The following is a 24,913-nucleotide window of genomic DNA, read 5'->3' as shown; positions in this document are numbered from 1 at the left end:
ACATTTTCATTTTGTAGTGGTTTGCTGTCTATACAGTATAATGAAGGTAGGGGTTTTCTAGCCTAAGTAATGACACTCTACTTTTTAGTGTGTTGTTCAAGCAGTTATCAGTATATCAAGAGTTTACTAGGGAGTATTCATTCTGGAGGGTTTGAGTGTCATATGGTGACTTAAAAGCATTACATTTGCAGTTGGCTGCATACTGTGTTAACCAGAGGTCTTGGCTTGTTGCTTGATGATCTGAAAAGTAAATGCTGAAAAAGAGGTTTCCTAACATTGAGCCCTAAGGGGCACCGCTGGTTACATTCATACTTTCTGATGAGGCACCTGCAACTTGTACTGAATGGGTTCTGTCTTTTAGACAGACATATGAATACATTTTTAAAGGATTTAGCTTCTGCAGGATGCCAGCATGTGGAATGGTGTTGAAGACCTTTACCAGTTTAAGCTTGTTTGTCTGTACTGCATGGCCACAATCTGTAGGCCCCATAACCCTTTTGAAGAAGTTTACCACATTTGGTAGACAGGATCTAGCCTTCACAAAGCCAAACTCTTGGTGGTCAAGTCTAATAAGGTTTTTGATATTGTGGTGTATGAGGTCTGCTGTGATACATTCCTTGGCTTTGGAGATGAGTCTTGTAAAGCTAATAGGTCAGTGGAGGGCATCACCAGTGCAGTGCTGAACTCATCAGAGAAAAATCAATATCTAAACTTAGGTTAAGCAGTTTAAGGAGTGGGTTTACAAGGACAAGTTTAACAGTATTACTTAAGCAAGTAGGTTGTATTGTTAGGTCCCATGCTGAAAGTAACTTTGGACTTGATTAGCATTTTCAGTAAATGATTTTAGAGACAATCGGAGCTGTAGGTGATCCAGGTATTTCAGGGTTTTGGATAGAAGTTTTATAATGTTAGCATTAAATTTGTTTGCAAAGATAGTTGCAATGTCTTTTGGGTTAGAATAGGAGATGTCATCATGAATAAGTTCTGGGTAATGTAGTGAAATGTTTTCTGGTGTTCTAACATTTCTAAGGAAAGAATTATAATCATCTTTGGCCTTAGAGGCCACCTAAATTCATGGGCACCTTCACTGGACCTGATAGTGTTTCTTCAGTTTTGTTGCAATGCTTTTGATGTTTTTCTTGTGAAGAAGGGCTTTGGATCTGCTAGATAATTTAAGGAGTTTTTTTTTTGTAGACGTTATTTATGTTGATGGATGGTAAGGGTGGTTTATTTTTGACTTTCCTGTGATACTTGGTTCTGGTAGGGACTTCTAGCTCTATGCAGTTTTCTAAATGGGTGTAGAATTCATTAGTGAAACTTGCTGCTGTAGGTCAGGGGTGGTGCAGTCATTAAGTGAATTTTGATATTTCATCATAGGATGGGTTGAGGCTGGCACATCTGTAATTCTTAAATTCATTGAGGTTAGATGTATGGGGCTTTGTGGAGTTTAAAGGAGAAGGTCACAAGTTTGTTCTTAGACTTCTCTGTGGAAGACGATACCAGAGGAATACTGCAAGAGGTGACCATAATTGTCAGAATCAGGTCGACATTACTGTGTCCTCTAGTAGGTTCAGTTACCAACCAGTTGCTCAAGGGAGTGTTTGGTTACTAAGTCTGGTAATTTTTGCACATATCGTACATTGGAAGTATACGTTTGTTTATTGAAGGGTAGTTAAAAACACCCAAAGTAATTTAGTTTTTGCAAGCAGGGAGATAATTTAAAATGCTGAGGAGTTTTACTTGGTCATCAGGGACAAAGAAGGTGTTTTATAACAAGATATTAGTCGATAATGGTCATCAGGGACAAAGAAGGTGTTCTATAACAAGATATTAGTTGATAATTAAACCTATCTAGTGTGATCTGTAGTTCATTGAGTTCAAATTATGGGTCCCTAGGGATCTAACTGGAGATAATATGTTCCTTGACCAACATGGAGAGACTATCACTGTTGCCATCTGGTCTGAAAACTTGAAAGCACAAAACCCAGGTCTAGAGTGCTTTCTACATTAAGCCATGTGTCAGTAACTCAGACATGGATGTTTTCCAAAGGCAGGAGTACTTCAACATCAGGCAAGTTATTTCTGACCTTGCTGAGATCAACCTTAATGTGATCTGATTTCAGAATAGGTACTATAGAGTCCTTGACTCACACAAATTTCTCTTAAAAAATCCTACTGCTGACCCAGAGGTCATTTCCCAAGGACCTAAATGAATAAAAGCAACTACAGCCAAGAATCCCACCCCCTCGGAAAGGGATTCCCTAGCTTTAGACAGATGGGGTAAAAAACTATACACCTCTGCAACTCTTGCCATTAGAGCATTAAATTGCCAGTTCCACATGCTGAAAGCCCAACAACATACTATAGAACTTATGAAGCAAAAATTATCTACCTTCCCTGACTGTGCAGAAAATAAAGAATTACAGGAGCTTATGCATTCTGCAAGCCAAGTCAGCAAGCATACCTTGCAATGTGAGTTTGACATCCTAGAAGCATCTTGCTGGGCAGCAGTCACAGGTTCTGTACATAGAATGTATGCCTGGCTTAAGGAGCAGACCTTGCCATACCATGTCAAATCAAAATTATTGGACGCACCTCTGAACAAGAACAATCTGTTTGGCACCAAAGCAGAAGCAATTTTAAAAAAGATGGAAGAAAAAGCTAAAGCTATGCAGACAAAGATTTTTTTGCAAGTGCAGCCTCCAAGATTCAGTAGGCATTGCCCCTCAAAACATAGGTCCTTTCCAGGCCCATCTATGCCACCTCAAACTAGACCTAGGGGAAACAGACCCCTCCCAGACTACAGTCTCAGGGTATGCAGAGATCTAAGCAATGGAGTACCTCCACTTCTAAAACAGGAAGTGCTAAGCCACCCCCTTATGGAAAGAATTCACAATGACTTCTCAACTCCACCCCTTACCTCTGCCCAATTGCTTGTGCCTCTAGGGGGAAAACTTACCCACCATCACCAACGATCGATGGGTTCTCAACATAGTATCCCAGAGTTACAGATTTTATTTCCAGACGCTGCCAACCCCAAAAGGGTTCCCAGACCTTCCTCCAAACCGGTGGGCAGAGGCACAAAACCAATTTAGTTCCTGCTCTCCATAAGGACAATTCAGCCTGTTCCTGCAGAACAGATAGGCCAAAGTTTTTATTCCAGACTTTTCCTGGTACCCAGAAAAGAGGGCACCTGGCGCCCAATCTTAGATCTTTCTATTCTAAACACCTTCCTGGTGGTACCAAAATTCAAAATGCTCACCCTTACAGCAGCTTCTCCCTATGCTGTCCAAAGATGCCTGGTCAGCCACCCTAGACCTAAAGGAGGCCTATCTGCACATCCCCATCAGGGACTCCTGCAGGAAATATCTACGTTTCAGGGCAGGATCTGTGCATTATCAGTTCTCTGCACTTCCCTTTGGCTTATTTACTGCTCCCAGAGTTTTCACAAAATGCCTGGCTCCAGCCATTGCCTATTGCAGACAGAGAAATATTCAAATCCACCCCTACTTGGACGATTGCCTGATTCAGGTAGACAGTCAGAAAAAGCTGTTGCAGCACCTGATGTTTGTAAAGGACCTTCTAACCTCCCTAGGGTACACTATTAATGAAAGGAAATCCATACTAGTCCCCCAGTCAAAAAATTGTATTCCTGGGAGCAAGCTTGGACACAGCATCCCAGATGGCATTCCAGAAAAACAAGCCTATCTGACAGGCTACTTCTCTCAAATGGCCACCAGAACCCAGCTATCTGCAAGGAAAATCCTGCAAGCTCTAAGGTTCATGGCCTCCTACATTCTACTAATTCCATATGCCAGACTGCATATGAGGAAACTTCAGTGGTACTTAAAAAGTCTTTGGTGCCAACATTCTCAGGACCTGGAAACTATCATACCTATGATACCTTGTCTAAGGAAAGAGTTCCTTTGGTGGGCAGCAGCATGCAACCGCAACAAATGGCTTCCCTTTACACATCCAGACCCTAACCACAGATGCATCAGACTATGCCTGGGGTGCACATCTGGATGGCAGGTGCATTCAGGGCCACTGTAGCCCAAATCAAATTCATCTGCACATCAACCAAAAAGAGATGCTAGCTGTTCAGCACACTCTGACAGCTTTCAAATCCCTGCTCTCTCCGGGGTCTATACTAATCAAAACCGACAACACCACAGTGATGTGGTACATCAACAAGTAGGGGGAAACCCACTCTTACCCACTCTGCAGGCTAGCCATGACCCTGTGGAACATAGCCTCAGCCATGCATATTCACCTGCAAGCTCAATTCCTGACAGGGGAACCAAAATTATCTGGCAGACAACTTAAGCAGAAATCTCCTAGACCCACACAAGTGGCAATTAAACCACAACACCTTCAACCTTGTGACCCAGAAATGGGGTACTCCAGAGGTGGACATATTCACCTCCCCCTACAACCACCAGCTCAACAAATTCTGCACCAGGGAACCTCACAGCAAGGCCTGGAAAGTGGATGCCCTATCATTCCAGTGGGCAAACCTGTCAATCTCTGCATTTCCCCCTCTACCTCTTCCTATAAGAGTATTACTCAAGTTAAGGGAGGAAAGACAAAGGGCAATCCTGATTTCCCCAGACTGGCCACGCCAACACAGGTACCCACTACTGTGCAGTCTGTCACCATTGCCTCCATGGCACCTCCCCCAGATCCCAACTCTCCTGTCTCAGCAGGAGGGACAATTCTTGCATCTGCAATTGCAGACCCTGAACCTTGCAGTCTGGCTTATTCATTGACTTCTCCTCCAGTGGCCAGCCTAAGCAAGCAGGTACTGGATGTCATACGTGAAACCAGACTGCCCAGTACAAGAAAATCCTATGCTGACAAATGGAAAAGGTATTGTTCCTGGTTACACACTAAAGGAGCGGATCCAGCACAGCCCTCCTTACCTCTCATCCTGAATTACCTAGCAGACCTACTCCATAGGGGCCAATCCTTGTTTTCCATTAAGATCCATGCCTCTGCCATCTCTGCTCATTACAGCACTGAGCCACCTCTCTTCTCACACCCTCTCATCAAGCAGTTCCTGAAAGGGGCTAACAACTTAAGGCCACCAAGAAGAGCCCCTACCCCTGCTTGGGACCTTAACTTTGTGTTGGAAAAGCTCACGCTACCCCCTTGAGCCTGCAGCATCAGCAGAGTTAAAATTCCTCTCTTGGAAAACAGCCTTGCTTCTGGCCATCACTTCAGCTGGAAGAGTGTCTGAGCTACAAGCACTTACGACTGTGGAACCCTTCATTATTTTTCATGCTGACAGGGTCTCCCTCTGGACTAACCCAACTTTCATGCCTAAAGTGGTGTCCATTGTGGCTCTCAACCAATTTATCCATTTGCCCACCTTTTTCCCTAATCCTCAAAATAAGGGGGAAAGGATCCTGCACTCTTTAGATGTGTACAGCTCAGATTCTACCTTGATAGGACTAAGCCCTTTAGGAAATCTGACCAGTTACTAGTCAGCTTTGCACCAGGGACAGAGGGCAAGGCCATATCAAAACAAACCATCTCCAAATGGATAGCACACTGTATCCATTTCTGTTGCAAACACCATGGAAAACCACCCCTTCAGGGGGTCAGAACACATTCCACTAGGGCAACTTCAACCTCTACAGCCTTTCTCAGAGGAGTCCCTACCAGGGACATTCTGGAATCTGCAACTTGGAGTTCTCTTCATACCTTCACCAAGCATTACCACCTGCCTATCTTTTCCAAATCCAGGGTGGGCTTTGCAACCGCAGTCCTGCAGGGCATACTAGCCAGCCCCAACTCCTCTTGACTGCCTCCTCCCAATCATTAGCTTTGGGAATCAGCCCAAGTGTGATGACTCCAACAGTGAAACATGAAGAACATAGTGCAGTTGTTTACACTTACCTTAAATGTAGATGTTCGAGTGTATTCACTCTTGCAGTCCTGGTTTCCCACCCTCCAGCCCCCTTGTCTCCCTCTCTCTCTTTCTGTCTCTCTTCCTCACTCCTTACAGGGCTATTGGTATTTACTTTTTACTGGTGGTGGTTTTCCACTATAACCTACCTCCCTATTTTGGGGCTCCTGACATTTGGAGCAAGAAAAACTGATGTAATGGCGTCGGCTGCCTGTTTTTATACCACTGACGACCTGACGTCAGTCCTGAAGCAACGGCAACTGACGTAGAAATACTAAGCCTCTGGTATTCGGGTCGACTGAGGGCTACCCCTGGCAGGATAACCCAAGTGTGATGACTGCAACAGTGAATACACTCGAACATCTAATTTATGGTAAGTGTACACAACGGTACTTTTCTGTAACTTCTAGGAGTGGCGCCATAAACATTAGGACAACGTGGTGGATAAATTGTCAGGATTTACATTTCCCTTCCTATCACTTGAAGCACTTTTCATTTTTAGTCTCTCGTTTTTTGCCACACTTCAAATACAGTAAGGGAAAGAGAGAGAGAAGAATGGCTTCTTTCTAGGTCAGTGTTTTGGAAGATTTGCATTTAAAGTCCAGGTGATGTTGTACCTTAGTACAAATTATTTCTTTCCTCGTTTGCACTGTTTACAGTTTTATTCACAAAAACTAAAGAAGATTTGCATTTAAAGTCCAGGTGATGTTGTATCTTAGTACAAATGATTTCTTTCCTCGTTTGCACTGTTTCCAGTTTTTTTCACAAAAACTAAAGATGTTTTGCATTTAAAGTCCAGGTGATGTTGTACCTTAGTACAAATTATTTCTTTCCTTGTTTGCACTGTTTCCAGTTTTATTCACAAAAACTAAAATGTTTACAAATTTGTTTGAAAGTCCTTATTTGACTTTCCTCACCACTGTGCCTATGCACATCTAGCTAGTGACATTCTGAACCTCTGTTCAGAAAATTGTGCAGTCAGGCAGTTCTGCATGCACTCACTTATTTTTTAATTTGTAAAGAAGCCTGTAATGCTTCCTCTTGTTCTTGTTCAGAATTTAACCAATATACATGACAGAGACATCATCAGAAACTTAGAAGTATGTTTATGGTTTCAAACTTTGTTTGCCACCCAGAGGGAAAGAAAATTTAGTGAGCTGTCTGCCTCTTTTCATTACACTTACTGGGTGGACCATCAAAAGACAAGCTGAAGATCTAGGCCACTAATTCCTCAGACATGAGACCCTCACCTCTGTGAGTATAAACAACAGGAGAATGCTAAAAAGAGATAATTCTCCTCAGTCTGGATTCTGGCAAGGCACAAGCACAAAGGTTGGGGTACTTTACATAGAAGAGAACTTGCCTGACTACACCAGTCTAGAGGCAATTGGATGCTGATTCTCCTTGTACCTGCAGACTTGGATAAGGATTATCAAGGAGAGATGGGCAAGCAGAATAACGTCCAGGGGGGTATATTGTTCCCTTGCCAGATATTCCAGTCCATCAAAAGCGGGGTGCAAGGAAGTTAACCATTAAACCTTTTAAGAAAAAGAGCCATCCGAGAGGTCTTTCAGACCAGAAAGACACAGGATATTATTACATATTATTTTGGTGCAAAAAAGACAAATGACCTCAGGTCCATATTAGATTTCAATGGCCTAAATAGCTTTATTCTAAAAGAAACATTTTGAATTGTCATAGTACATTCTCTCTCTCTCTCTCTCTCAGTTTGCCTGTCGAGACAATCCCTTCCGGATCTTCATTCCCTAAAGCTGTTAGCATGGCTTTTGCAGTTCCCCTGATCGCTACTAGTCAGTTTTTCAGATAGGATATTTTCTTCATCAGCCTTTAAAGACTGTCTCTTCAATTTTTTTGCTTGAGAGTCTAATAAAAGGAATGATTCCTTCATAGACCCTATTCATTTGGTCCTGTCCTATCCTACTTGATGGTATAACACAGTGCTATGTTGAGATTCTGATTTCCACTGTAATTTCCTTTTGTGTTTAGAAATGAGCAATTGATTTAAAACAGTGTGTAAAACAAGACTGTTACTAGTATGATTTAGGTACAGTTTGGCTGTGTCTCATCAACTCTACATTAAATTTCTTACTTTTGCAGTGTTTCACATTTGTTTAAAACAAAGTTTGGGGAGGGGGACAACAGAGAACCACACTGCACACTGAACATGACCCCTAGACTGATGCTGCTCATATAATGCTTTCACATATCAATTTCAGTTTCAAGGATATTGCTCAAATTAAACAAAGTTGTAATGTAATGGTAGTGGGTCAAAGGCAAAGCTTAAAAAGTAGCACAAACAGTGTAGTTTTCTGGCTCAGTACCCTTACCCCTAAACAAAGCATTGTTCTGTAAAGGAGTCTTCCATGGCTGCTTGGTCATAAAAAATATAAATAAATAAATAAATGTAACTGAAAAATATTCAGGGTAGAGGCTGTTCAGTGCAGTTTGCTTTGAAAGTACTACTCTTTAACTCTTGTATATTGTTTACTGTAGTGAGTGAATGATGTTGCTTTTTCAATTTATAAAATATTGTTTGATGTTAAGTTGTCATTCTCACCTTCATTCTTGCTGGATGGGTTCGGCTCCGACTCGGCCTATACTATAGCTCGAGAGCTATTTTTACCGGCTCGAGGCAGCCCTATATCCCACAATACCATGCGCTAACTCCCCAGATCTCGTTTGCCGCTTCGCTGCGAGGTAGTCTGTTTTTACCGGCTCTGGTCAGTAAGTGCTTTTTTCATATATATATTCAGTCTCAGTAGTTTTTTTCCAGTTACTTACCCTTCTTTAGGTCTCTTCTAACTGCCTTACCCTTTCGGTAGCCCTTTTTCCCCTTCTTTAGTTAGTTTTTTTATCTTGGGCCTATGGGCTTTTCCTTAGTTTTCCCCCACCCCTTTCAGTGTGTGTGTGGGTTTTTAGTCAGTTCCCTTTAACTTAAATAGGTGTGTGTGTGTGTGGACTGACTGTGTTCCTTTTCTTTTTTTGTCAGGATGTCAAAGGACCCTAAGGTTTCGGGATTCAAGAAGTGTGACTCGTGCTGTCAGAAAATGTCTCTGACAGACGGTCACACTTCTTGTGCCTATTGCTTGGGGCCTTTACACCTGCAGGACTCTTGTTCCTTTTGTCACGGATTTAGTTCAAGAGTCCTGCAGGAAAGGCGTAACAAGCTCATCCTAAGGAGCTTGTTAAAGCCTGATGACTCCCCGTCCAGGTCTGGCTTGGGGAAGTCGTCAAAAACCGCCAAACTCTCGGCTCCAGCTTCTGAGCCGAGGGCTGGCATTATCGAGATGGCTCCGACCTCAGTTCCGTCTGGCTCAGAGGCGAGCAAAGTGGTTTCCGCTCCGAAACCATCATCGGAGCCGACCCCAACACGCAAGCGCTCTAGGTCCCCTTCGCTAGAGTCCGTCAGATCGGCTCCGAGGTCCCCTCTCCTATCGGAGCGGAGTCATAGGACTCATTCATCAAGGTCATCCAGGCTGTCCGACCACGACATCGAGAGGGTGGTCAGTAGACTCATAAAATCTCAGGCGCTGGCCCAAATGCTCCAGAGCCCATCTCACCAGACTGTGGCTCCTTCGATACAGCTATCCATTCCTCCTCTGACTCATCTCTCGAGTTCGGAGCCGGAGTTTGTCGGAACCGTGACCTTGCCCACGTCGGAGCCGATACTTCCTCCTTTGGCTCCAGTGTCGGCAGCTCTGACCTCTTCATTGGTTCCGTCCGTGGAGAGGTCCGGGCGTCGAGACTTCATTGTCGGCTCCGAGGGGGCGCGTGGCATCGGACCCTTGTCCGACCCCGCTCTCCCTCTCGGAGCTTCGGCTCTGGTTAGTTCGGCCCCGACATCATTCTCGGAGCCTTCTCTGTCGGTTCCGGGGGCAGTTCCGGTCTCTTCGGAGCCGGGGCTACCTTTGGTATCTGATAGGGGAGCCTTCGAGGTGATGAGGAGTGTGCTGGACCCAGTGTCCACTCCAAGGTTAAGTTCTGCGGCTCCTCCCTCTGTAGTGCCTGTTACGGTCTCTGGCCATCCTCCTACACCCGGCAGCAGAGATCCAAAGCGTAGGGTACCCACTTTGGGTGTCTCCTCCTCTTCCGAGGGCTCCCCTGAAGTTTCAGGGGAACCCCCTAGGAAAAGAAAGTGCAAGAGGAAGCACATAGACTCCCCCAAGTCTGTCACGTCGGACACCGACTTGGATGAGTCGGAAGGTTCCCCCAGATCCCCCTCTGAGGATGTCTCCTTTTCAGACATCCTGGAGATCCTAAGACAGAGGGGAAATTGGTCCACTCTCAAACCTTCTGAGGATGAGTCGGTTTACCTTGACACCTTTGGATCTCGCCTTCCACCTCCTGGGTGTCTCCCCCTTTCGACCCACTAATGGAGGTAGTGGCTAGAAAGGCGTGGGCAGCTCCTGATTAAATGGAACCTACCCCTAGGAGGCCTTCTAAATTTATTTCTGCACCAGATGACAAATCCTTTCTCACCAAAGGTGTTTCAGTTGATGCTATGGTGGTAGCAGCAGCCACTAAGAAGGAATTGGCTGATCCTTCTGTATCTGTTCATCCTTCTAACAAGGAGTCCAGAACCTTGGACAGGTACGGCAAGCAGACCTTTGCTTCAGCGACCTTTTCTATGCGATCGCTGAACTATTTATGTCATTTCACCCGCCTTCAGAGAGACTTGCTTAAAGAGCTGGGTGAAACGGTACAGGATCCTTCTGCTGCGGGGTTTAAGGACAAAATAAACTCTCAGCTGGCTACCCTGAACTCCATTGTTAACTCCTCCATGCGGCTTATCTCTTATGCAGCCGATGGAGCGAGTAGGGCTGCTGGCACAGGCGTTGTGTTGAGACATCACGCTTGGATGTGACTCTGTAACTTTGCCGATCCCTTCAAGGCGTCCTTCACCAACACCCCCTTTGACGGTTCAGAATTGTTCGGACCTCAGGTGAAGAATACCCTCACCAGATGCGAGCAAGATGGTAAGACTCTCTCTGCCGTGGGAGTCTGTTTTTCCACGCCTTCTAGACCTTATCCTAAGGGACAGAGGGGTGGAAAGATGTGGTTCCGCAAACCACAGGGAGTCGCGCCTGCCGCACATGGTGAATTTCCCCCTAGAGGCAGAGGGGGGAATAATAACAGACGCCGCCCCAGGAGCAGAGGGGGTCCACAGAACCAGGGTTCCAGGGAATCTTTCCCTGACCAACCCTTTCAGCATCCCTGAGAAGCTGCCCGACTGTCCCCCTTCGGAGGCAGTTGGGGGAAGATTATCTCTGTACCCGGAAGCCTGGCAATCCCTCTCACAAGACACATGGGTACAGAAGATCATATCCGAGGGTTACAAAATCCCTTTCACTTTCCCTCCGGTACAACCGCCAAAACCCCTACCAGACATACCACCCGCACAAAGGGGTCAGACTTAGCTAGAAATAAAAAAGCTGTTAAAAAAAAGAGTCATCCAGGCAGTCCCAGCAGATCAGCTAGGATCCGGAATCTACTCCAGATTCTTTCTGGTACCAAAAAAGACAGGAGATTGGAGACCCATTTTGGACCTCAGCAGGTTAAACAACTCTGTACTAAAGACAAAATTTCGGATGGTAACACTGCAGTCCATTCTACCCTTTTTGGGCAGGGACAACTGGATGTGCTCGTTAGACCTCCAGGATGCATACTACCATATAAAAGTACACAGGTGCTCCAGGAGGTTTCTCCGCTTCCGGCTGGGAGTCAGTCATTTTCAATTCAGGGCCCTGCCCTTTGGTCTCACCACAGCCCCCCGGGTGTTCACCAAATGTTTGGCAGTGGTCACGGCTCACCTGAGACAGAAAGGATTCCAGGTGTTTCCATACTTAGACAACTGGCTCATTTCCGCTACCACCAAACAGGATCTCATAATGGCCAGGGATTACACTATTCAACTTTGCAACAGTCTGGGTATTTCTATAAATTTTGCAAAGTCCTCCTTGTCGCCTTGTGAATGTATAAACTTTATAGGCGCCGTATTAAACACCACAGAAATGTCTGCAACATTACCACCTCAGAGAGTGACAGACATAAGGTAGAATGTTCAGCTCCTGTTTCAGCCCAACAGAGTCCAAGTCAAGCTAGTATTGAAAGTGTTGGGCCTCATGGCGGCGGCGATTCTTCTACTTCCATTAGCCCGCTTCCACATGAGGCTCCTTCAGTGGATGCTGTTTTCTCAGTGGTCCTTTCAACAGCTACCAATGACCCACAACATTTTGATAACACCATCTTGCAAGAAACATCTCTCCTGGTGGATGGTTTCCCCTCAGCTTTTTCAGGGCAGACCCTTTGCCCCCCCCCCCCCCAGTTGCCACTGTCACAACGGATGCCTCCCTGATCGGGTGGGGGGGGCATTATCAGGGCAGGACAGTCCAGGGCACTTGGCAACAGTCAGAATGCCACCTGCACATAAATGTCCTGGAGATGAGGGCGGTGCTTTTGACGTTGCAAGCCCTTCAGAGCTCTCTTCCCACGGGGACTATAGCAATTCAAACGGACAATATGTCTGTGGTGTGGTACATAAACAAGCAGGGCGGAACAAGGTCCTACCCCGTCTGTCGAGAAGCACTCAGACTTTGGCAATGGGCGATTTCATCTCAATGGTTTCTGATAGCAACACACATCCCCGGGAAGTCCAATGTCATACTAGACAGATTGAGCAGAACTATCCTCATGCCTCACGAGTGGTCTCTAAATCAAGCGGTAGTAGACGGAATTTTTCAGAAGTGGGGCCAGCCTTGCTGCGACCTTTTCGCAACTCCCCAAAACAGCAAGTGCCTCGACTTCTTCACACTATTTCCTCTACCAGGCCAACCCCTCAGAGACGCTCTTGTTCACGTTTGGCCCCGGGGTCTTCTTTATGCCTTTCCTCTTTTTCCATTGATCCTGCAATTAATTCAGAAAGCAACCGCATTGAGATCCAAAATGATCCTCATTGCCCCGTTTTGGCCTCGACAAGTTTGGTTCCCGTTCCTGCACAAATACCTACTGGAACAGCCTTGGCATCTGGAACCCCTTCTGGATCTGTTGACCCACCTCACGGGCAAGCTGCATCAGTCTCTACTTTCCATCAACCTCACAGCTTGGTTGCTCCACTTCCAGTCATAGCCAGGCTTCCCCTTATTTCTCCTCCTGTTCGTGATATCATCCTGGCTTCCCATAAGTCCAATACTAGGAAGACTTTTGCGAGGAAATGGAAGCGTTTTTCACACTGGGCACAAACTAGATCCTTAGATCCTTTCCATGCACCCATTCATGAGGTTCTAGACTTTCTGGCAGAGCTTTTTCATTCAGGGTCATCATCGGCCACTATCAGGGTACAATTAGCGGCCATTGCTAATTTTCATGTTGGACTCTCAGAAGCAAATATTATGTCCCACAAACTCTGTAAAGCCTTTCTCAAGGGCATCTTTTTGCTCAGACCTCCAGTCAAAGATCCACCCCCACACAATGGGATTTGAATTTAGTTCTAACCTCACTAATTCTGCCCCCTTTTGAACCTGCAGCTTCTTGCTCCCTCAAACTTCTTTCTTGGAAAACGCTGTTTTTAGTAGCTATAACATCTGCCAGAAGGGTATCGGAACTTCAAGCCTTGTCTGTCCGTCCTCCTTATTTGGTTTTTCATAAAGATAGGGTAACTCTCAGAACAAACCCTTCCTTCCTACCAAAAGTGTTATCGGAAGCAAATCTAAACCACTCCATTGATTTGCCTGTCTTTTTCCCAGACTATACCAACAGGGCTGAACAAAAATTACATTCATTAGATGTTCATCGCCAATTACGGTATTACCTAGACAGGACAAAACAATTCATTAGATGTTCATCGCCAATTACGGTATTACCTAGACAGGACAAAACAATTCAGAAAGTCAGACCAGCTCTTTCTCTCTTATGCTGCAGGCAAGAAAGGGATTCCGGTATCGAAGGTTACTCTTTCCAGATGGCTGACATCTATTATTACCTTGGTCTATGAGTTGAGACACAGGCAACTTCCCACTAGGCCTAAGGCTCATTCAACCAGGGCGCTATCAACTTCAACGGCGTTTCAGGCAAGGTTACCACTAGATGCCATTTGTGCAGCAGCTACATGGGCGTCCAAACATTCCTTTATTGCCCATTACAAGCTTGATTTAGCCTCCAGAAATAGAGCTGATTTTGGTTCCACTGTACTCAGGAGTCTGTTCCACTGAGCCACCCAGGACTAAGATGCTAGGGACGTTGTCCCATCCAGCAAGAATGAAGGCGAGAATGACAACTTAACATTAAGAAGTTATGTCTTACCGTAATGTTCCATGTTAGTTGTCTTCTTCTCGCCTTCTTTCTTGCATCCCTCCCTCCTGCCCCCTAGCCTGGATAGACTCGAGGTTCTGAGGCCTTCCATTTCTGGAGATACAATATGTTGCGTCTTTTTCCTTGTATCCTTAGTGTTACTAGCAGGTAATCTGTACTCGTAAAAGAGGATTATAATATTATTATTATAATATTATTATTTATACTATGTCTTAGCTTCCAAACGAGATCTGGGGAGTTAGCGCATGGTATTGTGGAATATAGGGCTGCCTCGAGCCGGTAAAAATAGCTCTCAAGCTATAGTATAGGCCGAGTCAGAGCCGAGGATGGGCTCCGAACCCATCCAGCAAGAAAGAAGGCGAGAAGAAGACAACTAACATGGAACGTTATGGTAAGACATAACTTCTTATTATATAAAGAAAAATGGTGTTGTGACAAAATTGTTTTGCTGCAGTAGTATTGGTCTTGATGGGGGGGGGGGGTGTCAAGGTGAAAATCTGGAAAGTTTTTAATTTACTTAATTTTATGTTGGACACTGACTAGAAAGAATCATTCCATCGGAGGTCAGGGCTAATTACCTCAGAGGGAGAGATTCAGGGCTGTCAGCACCCTGGCACAAGTTTAGGAATTGTGTAACTTTAAGGTTGAGGTATAACTGGATATATGGGTAACATACCTGTCAACCTATTCAAGCAAGAAATCTGGACAGAACCATAAATAATGGGGACACAAAGGTCCAAAAATAGGGACATTTTAAATACTTCTCTGACAAACTTAGAAAGTTGGTACAATAACAGGTTTTGCTTTAGCATGAATTTTCTGAATGGTATGAAGTCTGAAACTCAGATGTCTGTCATTATTTTCTGTCTTTATTCTTTAATAACTTGTCAATAATTTACCAGAAAACCATAATTTTATGAAAAATGGACCAAAAATACAAGACAAATATCTGGACATTCTGCAAAAATATGTACAGTTGAAGAGGTATGATGGATAACAGTATTATTATAATGTATCAGATGATGAATTTATTAATGTATGTGAAATAGTGGCTTAGATTTCTGGTATTGGAAGAGTGCTAAATTAAAGGCCGTTTTTAAATGAAAGTGTAACAAATATTGTTGCTTTTGATTTAAATGTTGAAGTTACTGTTAAAAATTTTGAAATTAATATTTTAATTCATTGAACCATATTATATAGGAAGTGAAAGGTTTCCTTTTCATCAGTAATCTATATTTAGTCATAAAAATGAATCTCAAAGGCAAATGATATGCTACAAAGGTACAGCAACTGCTGTTTGGGGGAAAATATGGCATTTGGAAACAATATAATTTAGTAAATATGAACAGTGCAGTGCAAGACAGTATTAAATGTGATAATGACTTGGGATGAAATAACTAACAGCATACAGAAGTGAAAATTACAAATGTTAAGTGCAATTCCAGACTGTTGCAGAATCATCTTTCTGTGAGGTTTTAGAGGGAATGAATCTTACTGCCATGGTTAAATGACTTTACTAGGTAAAGATAGGAAAGCCTTGCAACCTGGAAATGAGGTTGTGCTACAATATTTGGGGAATATTGGCTATATTCAGTTTTCCGGTAATATTAGGACATGGATCTAGTCAGGTATCTACAAACTGGACAGAAAGTATAGTAGTTTAACTCTTTTTCTGGGATATAGTACTTTAGTGATGTACTGGCCCTGGTACTGAAGTTATTTTGCAGTTTAGCTGTGTAAAGCAAGTGACTGTCTGTTTTGTAAGGATCTATATAGTTGTGAGGGTATTGACATGCTTTTGGTTAATGCTGTGAAGTCATTCAGTCCAGTTTGTAAATGGTGCTGCTTTACACTTTCTGTAAGGGTAGATGAAGGTCATGGTCTGTACTCAGAGTAAGGGCTCTAGGATATGGAAGATGGCAGTAGGGACACCAAAAATAGAGGTAACACATGTATCAGGGCAGAATTTATGCTTGGATTCATTAGGGGCTACCTTGAGTATTAAGCCCAAACATGAGCAGCCAGTCACTGGCAGACACCCTTTCTCATCATAGGAAGTTCAAGGCTACTGAGTTTTGTGACCTTTACGCCTTGCCAGTTGCCATCCTAGACTGCACCGCCTTTCTCAAGATTGCTATGCCAGTCATGCTCGGGGATGAATTTATCACTACCCATCCAGTTATCTTGGTCCTGTTTGAAGCAAGATAGTGTACCACACTGCTTTTGCTGCAGATAGAGTCTATTCCAGAGGTGAAAGAGTAATGAATCTGTCTTTCCATCTTGCTTTATTGATCTGCTAAAGCAGGTTTACATCGCTTGTTTTGATATTTGTGAGGCACTTTGATTTGTGAAGGTAAAACAGATCCTGGACTATTGGGTCTCTGACTTGGAAGGCAAGACATAGGTCACCTCTGAGGAGCCTGTAAAATGCAGGAAAGAGAGACAGTGCATCTAGTAGCTTAGAGATTTTAAGCCTGTGAACCTCTCCTCTTAAGAACCTCTGGAGTCTTTCCAACTATTTGATTTTTCTGATGAGATACATCCAAAACGGACCATTGTATTCTATAATTGGTTTGACCAGTACTGAGTATAAGGGGACAGTAACCTCTTTTGGTCTGGAAGATATTCCCCCGGTGATCACCTGCTCCACAGAGGAAAATTTCCTGGCAACTGTTGCTACATGGTAGTCAAAGGAGAGTGAATTAGCAACACTGTTTCCCAGGTCTCTAACTACATTTCCATTTTGAAGATGGATACTGTCAATGCCATATGCTGGAGGATGGTTTCTCTGCCATATGTGACAGTGTTACATTTTTTAGCATTTCATTCAAACCCATTTTTAGTACAAGTGCCTGCTGGAAGGTTTCTGTGTCAAAGAGGCAATTTGATATTAATTCCCAGTTTAGAGTCAAAAACTTGGTTAGCCATAGGTCATCATTTTTAATCTTTAGGTCAGAGAAGTAAATACTGAACAACAGTGGTCTCAGCAATAAGCCCTCCATGCTGGCCACCACTGCTGGTCACCTTCATGTTCCCTGATACTGTCTCTGCCACCCATACCTTGTGGGTTCTGTCTTTAAAGCCAATTTGTTGTCCATCTTAGTACATAGGGATGTATTTGCAACACATTTAGTTTATTATGTTAGCATGTGGTATGATGTTAAATGCCCTGCACAATTCAATGTAGGCTGTATGTACGGTATGACCATTATTAACAACTTGTGTTACCCTCTCAAAGAAGTTAACCAGGGTCATTAATGTCTATGGTAATCAAGTCTGTTATAATGTGTTCCGTATCCTTACAAATGAGACTCATCAGGCTAATGGGCCTATAGTTTGCGGGGGCAGTAGTAGGCCAAGTTTATGGGCTGGTATTACCAGATAGGGATATGCCATACTTACAGTACTAAGCCTGTAACCAGGCTTAGGATAGATAACTTCTGTATAGTTTCCATCAGGGCATGTTTGAATGCCTTGATATGTCATCTGGTCAGATGGAGGAAACATTTGTAGTCTTGGGCAGCACTTTCAGTACACATTCTGTAGTGACAGGGGATTTGATAGCTCTGAGGATCATAAGTCATCTTAGGAGTGAAATTTGTGTTGAATTTATTTGCTGGGATATTAGCAATGTCTACTTTGAGTAGGTTTTGTCATGTACTATGAGTTCTGCACATTGTTGAGTTTTCTAGCATAACTGAAAAAGGATTTGTAACTATCTGTAACTTTGGATTCCAACCTGAGCTCATAGGCTGCTTTAGCAGATCAAATAGTCTTTTTAAAATTTCTTAGTCAAAGTCCTAATATTTTCTTTGCTTGGGGGTTCTTGGAGCGGCTTTATACTCTAATTTTTTAATGGAGAATTTATTTATGTTGGACTACCAGCATGGTTTGGTTTTAAATTTCCTATTATATTTGGACCTGGATGGGAAGGCTGATTCTGTACATTTATGTAAATTTTCTAAGACGACTTGCTAAATCTATTTGCTGGAGTATTGTGTGGGACAATGTTCTAAGTGAATTATGAGACTTCAAGCACACACGTCTCCTCAAATGCTAGGATAAAGTCTTTGAATTATTATATACTGATTTCAGGGGGGTTAGATTGTTAGAGGGAAAAAGGTTTACTAGCTTATGGTCTGACTTAATTGGAGAGGAAGTTACTACAGGTGTTGTGCCTGTTGGTGCTGCATTTGTAAGTACCAGGTCAAAAATATTTTTGTCCTTCAGTTGGGCTAGTAACACTCCGGTCCTCCGGCTTTCTATTTATATGGTCTAAACGTTTCTTTGCATATTCTGCATTTATGGTTTAGGTATTTCAGTCAACTGATGGCTAGTTATAGTCTCCCAGAATGATTGAGTTCTTATTTAGGGGGAGGTAATCCATGACATTTAGTAACCTGCAATAGACTTCTGGGGGCATAGAAGGGTATCCTGTAATGGGTGATAAACTGATGATTTTGTTTGGTGTGATTTGGAGTTCAATAAGTTCAATTTGTGGGTCTCTGTAAATCAATCTAGAGCTGATATTGTCTTTGGCAAGTATGGATATGCCACCGCAGTTGCTGTTAGGTTTGAAGGTGTGGTAGGCACTAAACCCAGGTATGGAGGGAGTATCTTCTAGGCTTAGGTTCATAGGTTGGTACTAGGCTATCAGCCCTAGGGCCTATACAAGCCTAGCCATAACAATTCCCTGGCTATTTCTTCCCACATTATTTACTTTCCTGGACCCCTGTCTAGCAGGGCAACTGACGTGATCCCTGGGGTGAATTTCCTTTCTCCCATCCAATCGTCAAGGTTCCTCTTGAAGAGGTCCAAAGAGGCACTCTGCTTGACATGTATGGGCAATCTATTCCAGAGTCTGGGGAGTCTCTGGGTCAGGAACCTATCCCTCCAGCATGTTTTGTTTATTGTGATGACAAGGTTTAGATCCCTGGAGCGTGTAGCTCTGAGGGATTAGGATTTCTTTAAGTGTAGCATGTCCAACAGCTCTGGGTTTGACATGGCCTTATATGTTAAGCAGAGATCGCCTCTGAGTAGACGATATGCGACAGAGTATAGCTGGAGTTTTTAAGGCGGTCAGCGTAGGGCATCTGCTTTAGGCCTGTGATTCTTTTAGTGAGGTATTTCTGAGGCCTTTCCAGTTGTTGCAGATGTCTTGAGAGGTACATACCAAATGGGGCGTTGTATTCTATAATGGGTCTAATGAGGGATGAGTACAGTGGGACAATGACCTCCTTTTTTCTGGATGAAAAGCCCTTCATGATGAGGTGTGCCACATAGAAGGATTTCCTGACTGTTGTGGCGATGTGGTTATCGAAGGTGAGACCACTGTCCACCTGTGTCCCTAAGTCTCTTATCACACTTTCTGTGTTTAGTGTACTGCCACCTATATGGTAATTCATGGATACATGTTTTTTCCCAAAGGGGATAACAATACATTTCTTGGCATTGAGCTTGAGCCCATGGCTCTGGCACCAAGCATCTGTTTCTGTAAGGCCCTTTTGTAGAGTATCCACATCATTTGGGGATTCAATAATGGCTCCCAGTTTGCAGTCATCTGCAAACTTTGTTAGCCAGAGTCCCTTAGTGTTGACCTGTACTTCAGAGAAGTAGATGCCAAACAAGAGCGGCCCCAGGACTGAACCCTGAGGTACTCCACTTGTCACTTTTCTGGAGCTGGATTTGGAGTCGGCTACTTTTACAGTGTGGGTTCTATCAGTAAGCCATTTAGCAACCCATTGGGTGACATAGGGATTAATGCCCAACTTAGTAAGTTTATCTATGATTCCAGAGTGGGGGATGGTGTCAAAGACCTTGGCAAGTTCTAGATAGGCTGTGTGGACCATCTTAACCTTTTTCCATCGCTCTGGAGACTGACTCAAAGAAGTCAATCAGGTTCAGGAGACAAGATCGGCCCTTCACAAACCCAAACTGGGTGGGGTCCAGTGTTTGAAGGTTGCCAATGTCTTTGTTTATAAGTTCCATGATAATACGCTCCATGGCCTTGCAGATAAGGCTTGTCAGACTGATGGGACGGTAGTTTCCGGGATGCAAGGTGGATCCCTCCTTGTGGATTGGGATAACTGTAGCTCTGCACCACTCAGTGGGCACGAAACCTGAGATGAGGCTATGATTAAACATGACACTTAGGTGAGGTAACAGTTCATATTGTAGTTCATGTAGTACACAGCCCGGGATGTCATCTGGTCCCATGGATGCTGTATTCTTGGCTTTAGAGAGTGCGTTTTGTACCTGTGTGGCCGTTATTACTGGAATTTGGCAATCTTCCGGTATTGAGATGGGCCATTTAGGGGGTGAGAGGGGGGTGAAGTTGGCACTGAATCGATCTGCCAGGATATCAGTATATTTAATGCCATTCTGTTTTAGCTCAGAGCAGATCTGAGCATTGCCATTTAGATTCTTGACATAGTTATAGAATGCTTTGTGGTTGTCTTTGGAATCTTTGGCAATTTTATTTTCGTAACTAGCTTTGGAGGATTTTATGAGGCATCTCAGTTTCTTACTGAGGCTAGTAAGGGAGTTTTTTGCATCCTGGGATTTTCCTCTTTTCTGCAAAAGTTTCTTCCTTTTGTTGTAAAGTTTGTTTATGGCAGGGGACCACCAGATTGGCTTCCGATTTTTGGATGAGAGCATTTTGGTTCTATTTGGGATGGCACGATTCATGCATGAGTGGATGTCCTCGTACAGTGCCTTAGTGTAGGATTCAGCAGTTGAACTTTCAGTTCCCGTCTGCATGGGTGTCATGAAGTTTGTCACTTCTGACTTGAGTAGCATGAAGTTGGCTTTGGAGAAGTTTTTTATGGTGGTTTCTTTACTGGGGGTGGGGTGGGATGTGGATGTTAAGGGTGATTAGCTTATGGTCAGACCTGACTAACGAGGGGTGACCATAGGTATGGAGCATTGATTTCCCATGTTGGTAATGACCAGGTCTAGGATATTGGAGCCCTAGTGGGACTATGGATTAGTTGATCCAGGGTGTTGGAATTTATGAATTCCAAGAACCGTTGTGCAAAGGTGTTGGGACATGAGTAGTTTTCCCAGTTAATGGCAGGGTAGTTAAAATCACCCAGTATTAGGGTGTTTGGTTCTATCTTAATATTTTCCAGTATGTTTAGAAAGGTGTAGTGAGAATCTTGGGGTATGGTGGGGGATCTGTAGCAAGCTACAATTTGGATTGCAGTCTTACCTAGTGTTAGTTGCACTTGGAGAATTTCAGACACATTGTGTTGGCCAACTAGCCTGGTGGTGTGAATATCCTTGGTGAATATTGACACTCCTCCACCTTTAGTGTTTCGGTCCTGGTTTGGTGGCCGAAAAGTGTGGTAAGCATTGTAGCCTGGTATTGCAGGGGTGCTCTCTGGAGCCTTGAACCAGGTCTCAGTTACTGCACAGATATTGATGTTCTCCGTTAAACTATGTTTAAGTGATTACACATATGTGGATAACATCCAAATGGAGGAGCCCTAAGGTCGGGCAGCTTGTTGTTTAGATTTCTAATACTGAGTAGAAACTACCTTCATTTGATCCTGTTTTGATATTAATATGTTTTCTACACTGCAATGTTCATTAATTGATCTTTTTCTTTAAAAGAAAAAAAAAGGCACTATGGGGGCAACAAAGGCTTTTGCCAGTATGTGATAGGGTTTCAATGAGAGAAAGTAAGACTGTCAAGCATCTCATTCCATGCCGACACATACTGGATCCTCCTAAATAGCTCCACTTTTTTATTCAGTTGTTGAAAACAATCATCTTTTCTTTGTACTTAGCCATTATTTATGGACAAAGGAGGATACTGCTTAGTGTCAGGGTCTTGCCTGCATTTGTGATATGCACAGAGAGCACCTACATCACTCTCTGCATCCCCTCTGGATTTTTCACCCAAAGCCATTCGCTGCCACATATATAACTACCATGTAGTAGGTATATTTGTGTGGTGCAAGGGTCCTAAGGACCTTTGAAACATCTGAGATCTTTTTCCATGAAAGACAACTCAATGTCACCCTATCTTTGCTCAACTTACTGAGTATGGAATGTGTGTGTCTCACTATGGAGTCAGTGAACTCTAAAACATTTTTTGTTTGTGGAGTGGTCTGGTGTACTGGAGTGGAGACCCTTTGCCTCATGGTTCCCTCTATTAAAAGTTGAGATTTTATGTACTGCGGTGTTTGATTTTTGCTGGAATTTAATCTTTATGGGTCTAGAAAGCTTAGGTTAGGATTTCTTTACAGCGGCAGCATATCCATCCTCAACCCATTTTTACCCATTTTTGAACAAGGGGTCAGGGTGTCATTTAAATAGTGACAATCATATTACATTGTGTCAAAGCTGGGTGCATAATGTAGGGTGTGTGTTAGTGCAGTGCTCAAAGTCTGTGTTTTTTGTGAGAATGAGGTCTTCATATCTGTTATTTGCACCTGTCACAAACAGAGTTGTTTGTTTTCAATAGGAGTTCATTATCTGTGGGCATTAGGCAGTTGCTGCGCTGCTTTAAGATACCTAATGCTATGAGGTAAATCAAGTAGGCTGACTTTCCATATTGTCCATTGTGAAGTATTACTTGATTAATTTACAGAGAGTTTCATTGTTTAATAAGGGAGATTTATGGTCTGTTGAGATAGGTATCAGTTAAGGGGTAGATGGTACAGTTACGTATGTATGCCTTTTAAATGTGCAACATGGATATATTTGCAAATGTGATAGCACAGCTTGGAAGCCTTAATTAACAGTAATGTTGGAGCTGTTTATAGCGGCTGTGGAGTAAGTTGCTTCACAGTAATATTGAGCTATTTTTAGTGGCTGTAGACTAAGTTGCACAATGTAGCACCTTTAGGGGCTGCTGTGAGCTACTTTTAAGGTGCTAGGTGTGCAGCTGTGCATATCATACAGCTATGCACAGCTTGCTGCACCTGTAAGTCACAATAGTCTGTTTACTGATCAGATTTGTGTGGGTTTGGTTATAACAGGTACAGTAACAAAGCATCTATAGAGATCATGTTGCAGACCTGCTACTAAGCTCACACCACGTATATAAAACATATGATTCAGGGACAAGCTCCCACAGTAGTTTTACACAGTCAATAGAATCACTGTGGTGAACCATCTCTGTGGCTATACTAAATGCTAATGAGGCATTCTGAGAGAGTGGCTAATATTAATTAGCCGTGTATTCTCAACCAGAAATGCCAGAAGGAAGTGAGTTATGCAGGTGAGAGATTCAGAGAATCCCTTGGATGTGTTAACACAGCCAAATTGCTGAGTTCTTGTTCTGTAGTCAACGGAGAGACAGAGTTACAGGTAAGGTTAGGTACTTTGAAGTGAAGATGTAGTGGTGGTGGTGGTGGTGGTTGTGTGTGTCAGGCAGTCTAAATGTGTTTATGTCTGCAAGGTTATGAGTGGTTTTGAATGACTCTGGGTGTTTGGATGCCTGCCTGCATGGTCACAGTATGTGGGTTATTCAGGGGATTGATAGTGTAGATTCTGATATGGGGCAAACCAAGGAAACTGGGACAATTCTTTTGTACTAGCATGGCATAAAGTTCAAGAATAATGTTGGATCCAGTGTCGATTTTCATCCATGCAAACACATGAGTTGTTAGATCCAATGGGATCTGTCATCATTGTTTATGAAGATCTCAAAGTTCATTGGACCCAAAGTTCTGACTCCTCCCCTTCCCATAATTCCTTAGGTTGTACCGCGATACTCAAATTGAGTTTGCCCTAAAATTGTGAAATATATGACCACATTTACCAAGGGAAAGGAAACCATTTGCCATTGAGAAATCATAAACTTGGTGATCTGGAATAGCAGATGAAAAGCATTTCAGTCTAGTTGACTATGTACAGACAGGGAGTAACATCCACTCAATCATCTAGAAGCCATAGGTGACAATTTGGAAGGGGGTAGGATGGGTGAAGTTTGAAGCAGAAGAAAATTGTGAAACATGGATGTAACATTATTAAGTACATAACTTTTGTATCCGATGTTGTCTATTTTTGTTCGTTAAGTATGTGGGACAGAATCCCAAGCTATCAAACCGGTGGTATCAGAGAAGTACATTCCTGAGTATGGTGGAACCAAAGGATGAATGTGATCTTGATTGTGTGTCCAACTTATAGTGTTTTTGTCTCTAAGATTTGTAATGTAGAAAAAAAACTGTCAGGCCAGGTCTCTCTCAACTTTTTGTGCACTAACAAAGGAAAAAAATAATGTCATCATTTGAAAGTATTCACTAGAGTCTGTTATAGTGATGTTATGGTCATGACTGATAATATAAAAAGAGACAGAGCCTTAATAAAATAGGAAGCTGGTTCAAGACTGTGGTCATTAGAACAAATATGCCAGAAATGCTGGTATGATTTTCATTGAAAACTTTACTTTAGGAATTACTTCAGCATATGTGCTCCTAAAACAGTCTTTGTGGATCGTAAAGATTAATAGAAAGTCTAGGAGGTTAAAATATGGGCTTTTGCCCTGAAATATAAGGGATTGTCAAGTTTGTGGGTTGAAAAAACATAATGGTTACCATAACAGAAAGTAATGCTGCAACTGCTAGGCAAAGTTTTCGACATATTTGATTTTGTAAGGTACTGTTTTATAGCCAACAGTACTGTTAGGAAATTTAAGGAATACAGTAATACAGTTTAATTTTT

General features: G+C 43.1%; 1 protein-coding gene across 2 annotated transcripts in view; it reads left to right on the top strand.

Annotated features, from left to right (window-relative positions):
- The window catches only part of OGG1 (8-oxoguanine DNA glycosylase), a 568,013-nt gene that overhangs the window by 311,100 nt on the left and 232,000 nt on the right, over positions 1-24,913 (top strand). The window lies entirely within an intron of this gene.

Source organism: Protopterus annectens, chromosome 7.part0 (genome assembly GCF_019279795.1).
Source record: "Protopterus annectens isolate FY-2018-M chromosome 7.part0, PAN1.0, whole genome shotgun sequence".
In the NCBI taxonomy this organism is placed as follows: Eukaryota; Metazoa; Chordata; order Ceratodontiformes; family Protopteridae; genus Protopterus; species Protopterus annectens.
Note: the sequence above shows the minus strand (reverse complement) of the source record. Positions and strands in the feature narration are given on the sequence as shown.